This window comes from Aotus nancymaae, unplaced genomic scaffold, assembly GCF_030222135.1.
Source record: "Aotus nancymaae isolate 86718 unplaced genomic scaffold, 86718_ANA_hifiasm-v0.15.2.pri h1tg000028l, whole genome shotgun sequence".
NCBI classification, from domain to species: Eukaryota; Metazoa; Chordata; class Mammalia; order Primates; family Aotidae; genus Aotus; species Aotus nancymaae.
This window is the reverse complement of record NW_026988441.1, coordinates 37,732,970-37,740,261: the sequence shown is the minus strand read 5'-3', so window position 1 is coordinate 37,740,261 and position 7,292 is coordinate 37,732,970.

The following is a 7,292-nucleotide window of genomic DNA, read 5'->3' as shown; positions in this document are numbered from 1 at the left end:
TTTTTTTTTGAGACGGAATTTCACTCCTGTTGCCCAGGTTGGAGTGCAATGGCACAATCTCGGCTCACTGCAACCTCTGCTTCCTGGGTTCAAGCAATTCTCCTGCTTCAGCCTCCCTAGTAGCTGGGATTACAGGCGCCTGCCACCACACCCGGGTACTTTTTTGTATTTTTAGTAAAGATGCGGTTAATCTGTGTTGGCCGGGCTGGTCTCGAACTCCTGACTTCAAGCAATAGACCTGCTTCGGCCTCCTAAAGTGCTGGGATTACAGGCATGAGCCACCACGCCCAACCCTCTTCTTATAGAGACCCTAGTCTTACTGGATTGGAGCTCATCTAAAGGTCATGTTAAGTTAATTACCTTTCTGAAGATTGAGTCTTCAAATGCAGTCAAATTCTGAGGTGCTGGGGTGAGGACTCCAGGGTATACATTTCATGGGAACACAGGGCAGCCCATAACATGGAGGAAAGTTCCTATACCCTCTAGAAACATGGAAAGTTCCCCAGAGGAGTTTTAGGGGAACCCAAAGATAGAATGGGCTTGGACCGCTCCCCACAACAGAGACCAGAGAAGCGGCAGGTGTCCAAAAAAGGAAGTGACTCAATAGTGGCTTTGGGCATATTGGTAGCCACAGACTGCCTCAAAGAGCTTCCTGTGTCTTCGCTCAGCTGAAAATCAGCCTCCTGAACAGGGTACAGGAGCCGTAGAAAAGGCGCTGCCTTTCTTTTCAAATCTGGCAGCTTAAGGCAACCCACATCTATCATTATCTCAGCGTCCTCAGTCAGAAGTCCAGGTACAGACTTATGTCTGTAACCCCAGCACTTTGGGAGGCCGAAGCAGGCAGATCACCTGAGGTCAGGAGTTCAAGACTAGCCTGGCCAACACGGTGAAACCTAGTCTCTACTAAAAGTATAAAAACTAGCCATGTATGGTGGTGGGTGCCTGTAATCCCAGCTACTCGGGAGGCTGAGGCAGGAGAATCACTTGAACTCAGGAGGTGGAGTTTGCAGTGAGCAAAGATCACATCACTGCACTACAGCCTGGGCGACAAAATAAGACCCTGTCTCAAAAAACAAACAAACGAAAGGCCGGGTGATGTGGCTCAAGTCTGTAATCGCAGCACTTTGGGATGCCGAGGCGGGCGGATCACGAGGTCAAGAGAGCGAGACCATCTTGGCCAAGATGGTGAAACCCCGTCTCTACTAAAAATACAAAAATTAGCTGGATGTGGTGGCGTACGCCTGTAGTCCTAGCTACTCGGGAGGCTGAGGCAGGAGAATCGCTTGAACCCGGGAGGTGGAGGTTTCAATGAGCCAAGACTCCATCTCAAACAAACAAAGTCCAGGTACAGTTTAACTGAGCACTCCGCGGAGGGTTTCATAAGACCATAATTGAGACGTCAGCTGCACTACCTTCCTTCCTGAAGTTTGGGGTCCTTTTCCAAGCTCAGCTGGTTGTTGTTGGCAGAATTCCATTCCTTGTGGTGGTGGGATTGAGGCTCTCAGCGTTTAGAGGCTTCATTCTGTGCCACGTGACCCTTTCCATGGGTAATTCACAACTGGCAGTGTGCTTCTTCAAGGTCATCAGGGAACCTCTCATTCCAGTCTGATAGTCCTATGCAATGTAACCTAATCAAAGGATCGACAGCCTGTCACCTCTGCCATCTTTTAAACTTTTGTTTTGTGTCAGGTGCGGTGGCTCATGCCTGTAATCCCAGCACTTTGGAAGGCTCAAGTGGGTGGATCATGAAGTCAGGAGTTCAAGATCAGCCTGGTCAAGATGGTGAAATCCCGTCTCCACTAAATATACAAAAATTAGCTGGGTACAGTGGCCGTTGCCTGTAATCCCAGGTACTCGGGAGGCTGAGGCAGACAATTGGCTTGAACCCAGGAGGTGGAGGTTGAAGTGAGCTGAGATTCCACCACTGCACTCCAGCCTGGGCGACAGAGACTCCATCTCAATAAAATAAAATAAAATAAAAAATAAATGAACTTAAAAAAACTTATTTTTTAATTGAGATAGCATCTCATTCTGTTGGCCAGACTGGAGTGCAGTGGTGTGATCATAGCTCACCGCAGCCTCAAACTCCTGGAATCAAGCAATCCTCCCACCCCAGCCTCCTGAGTAGCTGGGACTACAGGTGTGTGCCACCACACCTGGCAATTTTTAAAACTGTAGGCTGGGCATGGTGGCTCATGCCTGTTAACCCAGCACTTTTGGGAGGCCAAGGTGATGGATCACCTGAGGTCAGGAGTTCGAGACCAGCCTGGCCAACATGGTAAAACCCTGTAACTACTGAAAATACAAAAATTAGCTGGGTGTGGTGGCACACGCCTATAATCCCAGCTACTTGGGAGGCTGAGGCTTGAACCTGGGAGGTGGAGGTTGCAATGAGCTGAGATGCTGGCACTGTACTCCAGCCTGGGCAACAGAGTGAGACTCTGTCTCAAAAAAATTAATTAATTAATTTGTAGAGCCAGGGTCTTACTATGTTGCCCATGCTGGTCTTGGACTCCTGAAATCAAGCGATCCTCCTGCTTCAGCTTCCTGAGTAGCTGGGACTACAGGCCTGTGCCACTACACCTGGCTAATTTTTTTTTTTCCTGGCATGGAGTCTTGTTCTGTCACCCAGGCTGGAGTGCAGTGGCACAATCTTGGCTCACTGCAACCTCCTCCTCCCAGGGTCAAGCAATTCTCCTGCCTCAGCCTCCTAAGTAGCTGGGATTACAGGTACCCACCACCATATCTAGCTAATTTTTTATTAGAGACAGAGTTTCACCATGTTGGCCAGGCTGGTCTCGAACTCCTGACCTCGTGATTCATCTGCCTCAGCCTCCCAAAGTGCTGGGATTACAGGCATAAGCCACTGTGCCCAGCCAACTGGCTAATTTTTAAATTTTTTTGTAGAGCCAGGGACTTCCTATGTTGCTCAGGCTGGTCTTGAACTCCTGAACCCAAGTTATCCTCCTGCCTTGGCTTCCTGAGTAGCTGGGACTACAGGCATGTGCCACCATGCCTAGCTAATTAAAAAAAAATTTTTTTTTGTAGAGATGGAGGTCTCACTGTGTTGCTCAGGCTGGTCTCCAATTCCTGGGCTCAAGCAATCCTCCTGCCTTGGCCTCCCAAATTGCGAGGATTACCGGTGCGAGCCACCACACACCCCGCCACCTTTGTGATCTTCTGTTGGTTAGAAGCAAGTCAGATTCTGCTGAACTCGAGGAGAGGGGATTATATAAAGGCATGGATGCCGCAAGGTGGGAATTATTGGGAAATCACCCCGGGGTCTGTACGCCACAAAGGCATCCCCCAGAAATGCAAGAAGAGGTATGGGTGGGAAGTAATACAGGTGTCTGCTATGGGCTAGCCCACTGCGGACTTCGGGGTGACTGTGTAGACTATGCCTTGGAGTTGTCCCACCCTGGGGACAGGGAAACTGAGTATTTATCCACTAAATCCCATCCATCATTGGTTAAATGCTGCTCCCTGATGTGTTAATGGCAGAGGCTCTCTATTGCCTGTAACCGATACCAAAATTCTTTTTTTTTTTTTTTGTTTTGTTTTTTGAGATGGAGTTTTTTCCACTCTTTTTGTCCAGGCTAGAGTGCAATGGCGAGATCTTGGCTCACTGCAATCTCCGCCTCCTGGGTTCAAGTGATTCTCCTGCCTCAGCCTCTCGAGTAGCTGGGATTACAGGCATGCGCTACTATGCCTGGCTTTTTTTTTTTTTTTTTTTTTTGTATTTTTAGTAGAGACGGGGGGGTTCACTATGTTGGTCAGGCTGGTCTTGAACTCTCTATCTCAGGTGATCTGCCCGCCTTGGCCTACCACAGTGCTGGGATTACAGGCGTGAACCAACGCACGTGGCCAACACCACAATTCTTTACCCTGGCATTTACAATCTCCCCTTTCCCTGCCTCAGTTTCTTCTGTGACCCCCCCTGCCATGGTCACCCTCTACTGCAGCCTTAGACCAGTGATGGCCCTGAGTTTCCTCCCCATTCACTGGGATCTTCCTGATCCTCATTCAGCCTTCCATGGCCTCAGACCACTGAGCTCTCTCCCTTTGCAGAAATCCTGAAGAACATTTTTTCTGGACCCCTCACTGGGTGTGGAAGACCCTAGAATAACTCATGTCTGGGCTGTTTTTTTGAGGATCCTCTGGGGTGGGTGGAGGAGTCACAGCTGGACAAGACGCTTTTAGCTCTGTGTGGTCAGGGCTGGAGGAATGGAGCCCCAGGAGTGGACACTAGGAATGGAGGAGATGGGATGTGGGTGAGATTGAGGAGAAGCCTTATGGAGGAGGTCTGAGCTTATCTTTTTGTCTCCCTACCTCACAACCTCCCTTCCAGCTTTGATGCTGGAGCCTGCTGTTCCTTCTCCAATCAGAATCCTCTCTCTTCACGAATCACCCCCTTCCTAACAAGGTACTGCGAATCCACCCTTCTAATCACATCAGTCCTCTGCTGAAAGACCTCCAATGTTTGGTATGTCTACACACACACGCGCGCGTGCCTACACACACACACTATTGGTTCCATTTTTTTGAAGAATCCTGATTAATACAGATTTTGGTACCAAGAGTTATTCTAGACTGCGTGTGATGGCTCATGCCAGAAATCTCAGCATTCTGGGAGGCTGAGGCAGGAGGATTGCTTGAGGCTAGGAATTCAAACCAGCCTAGGCAATGTAACGAGACCATCTCTAAAAAATTTTTTTAAATTAGTCGGGTGTGGCAGTGTGCATCTGTAATTCTAGCTGCTTGGAAGGCTGGGATGGGAAAATCCACTGAGCTGAGTTCGAGGCTGCAGTGAGCCATGATCACACTATTGCACTCCAGCATGAGTAAGTAGCAGAGTGAGACCCCAGCTCAAAAAAAAAAAAGTGGTTCCAGAGAAAGAATGAGCTTTCTGAATTGCTTCTTGGGCTTCTGAAATTGGCTCTCTAATCTGATTAAACTGAAAGGGGCTGATGACTCTTTGCAGTGGTAGAAGAGCATTGGTGATCCATGGCATGATCTGGCAATAGAGATACGCACATATCACCACTGTATACTCCTAATTATCTATCTATAAGAAGCAAGGATCTTGTCACTGTGATTTTGATACTTTGCAGAAGTTGTGGAAATAGAATGAACAGTCCCTTGAACCCGGGGGGGTGGAGGTTGCAGTGAGCCGAGATCGCGCCACTGCCAGATGGGGAGACAGAGCAAAACTCCATCTCAAAAAAAAAAAAAAAAAAGGAAATGTGTAAATACGAAAATATGAGACCTCCTGAAATTCTTCAGAAAAACAACCACAGAGGTAGGTGTCTGTGGCTGGTGATTTTCCCAGATGTGCACCAAAGCTGGCTTAAGAAACCTTGATTACAGCCGGGCGCGGTGGCTCACACCTGTAATCCCAGCACTTTGGGAGGCCGAGGTGGGTGGATCACAAGGTCAGGAGATCGAGACCATCCTGGCCAACATGATGAAACCCCCTCTCTACTAAAAATGCAAAAAATTAGCCGGGCGTGGTGGCTCGTGCCTGTAGTCCCAGCTACTTGGGAGGCTGAGGTAGGGGAATCGCTTGAACCGGGAGGCGGAGGTTGCAGTGAGCCGAGATCTTGCCATTGCACTCTAGCCTGGCGACAGAGTAAGACTCTGTCTTGCAAAAAAAAAAAATATATATTGACTCTTGCCTCTGGTCATCAGGCTCCTGTATAAGAACCATCCTGTTTCTCTGCAAGGATGCAGCTCAAGTGTTCAAGTGCCCTGGCATTCAGCAGGAGGAACACAGCATCCTACCGTGGGATTAATAATTTTGTCTCAACCGTGTGCGGTGGCTCACACCTGTAATCCCAGTGCTTTGGGAGGCTGAGGCGGGTGGATCACCTGAGGTCAGGAGTTTGAGACCAGCCAGATCAACATGGAGAAACCCCGTCTCTACTAAAAATACAAAATTAGCCGGGTGTGGTGACGCATACCTGTAATCCCAGCTACTCGGGAGGCTGAGGCAGGGGAATTGCTTGAATCTAGGAGGCGAAGGTTGCAGTGAGCTGAGATTGTGCCATTGCACTCCAGCCTGAGAGACAGAACGAGAGTCAGTCTCAATAATGATAATAATAGTAATAATAATTTGTCTTCTCCTCATTGCTTTTTGCCTTCTACCACCTTTTGGTCTTGGCAAGAGATGAAGAGAGGGGGCGGATTTCCTGCCCAGAGGGGTGGGGGTAGGTGAGGACGGTGGACTTCAGGTCCTGAGGAAGAGTCGACAGTGGCCGCGGGTTGGAGGGGCGGTGAGGATGCTCTCTGAAAAGGCGCCGGGGCCCAGGAGGCGAAAAGCGGAAATGAAGCAGATAAACTTCTCAGAAGTCAAAAGTAGGTTAGTGGCCTGGTCTAGCAGCTCTCCGCCCCTAAACTTCATTGAAAGTCAGATTTAGGTCTAAGGTCTCTCGTTGCACTGGCTTCTGTCTTTGCGGGGATTTTCCCTGTTCTCCTTCCATCTTTTCCTCCCCTCCGTCTTCCCTCTCCCTCCTCTCTCTTCCTTCCATCTCCTTTCCCCTCCACACTCCTCTGGCTCTTCCGCCTTCTTTCCCTCCCTTCTTCGGTCTCCTCCTCCTTCCCCTCTTTGTTCATCCGCCCTTCCCTCTCTTTCCATCCTCCTCCTTACCTTCCTCTCCTTCTTCCTCGCTCTCCTGCTCCTCCAGGCTGAGGGACCGCTCTCAGAATGATTTTTGGAGGCTAAACTTAGCAAAAGGTTCCATCCCCAGGCGGAAGTTGGTAGCTACTGGTGACTTTTATCAATACACGGTCCCCACACCTTGGTTTCCTCATCAAAGCCACAGAAATAGAAGACCATGATGAGAGTGAAGGAAACTCCAGCGGGGGCTGGGGCCAGACACTGGGGGCTCTCCTACCTCCCACCAGCCCAGCGAGGGCAGGGAGGCAGGAAACGGCCCTGAATCCACTGCGTACCCTAGGCAGAGGGAAAGGACATCTCTGCCTCTCTCGGGTCACAGTTCTGCATCTCAAATGTGCAGACGGTGACAGCTCCTGCCTGAAGCCAAACTATGTATGTAAATGTGTAACTCACACAAGATGTCTGGCGCTTGAATAGGCTGGGTGTGATGGCTCACGCCTGTAATCCCAGCACTTTGGCAGGCCAAGGGGGTTGGATCACCTGAGGTTGAGAGTTCAAAACCAGCCTGGTCAACATGGTGAAACCCCATCTTGACTAAGAAAAAAAAATTAGCTGGGTATGGTGATGGGCACCTGTAATCCCAGCTACTCAGGACGCTGAGGCAGGAAAATCACTT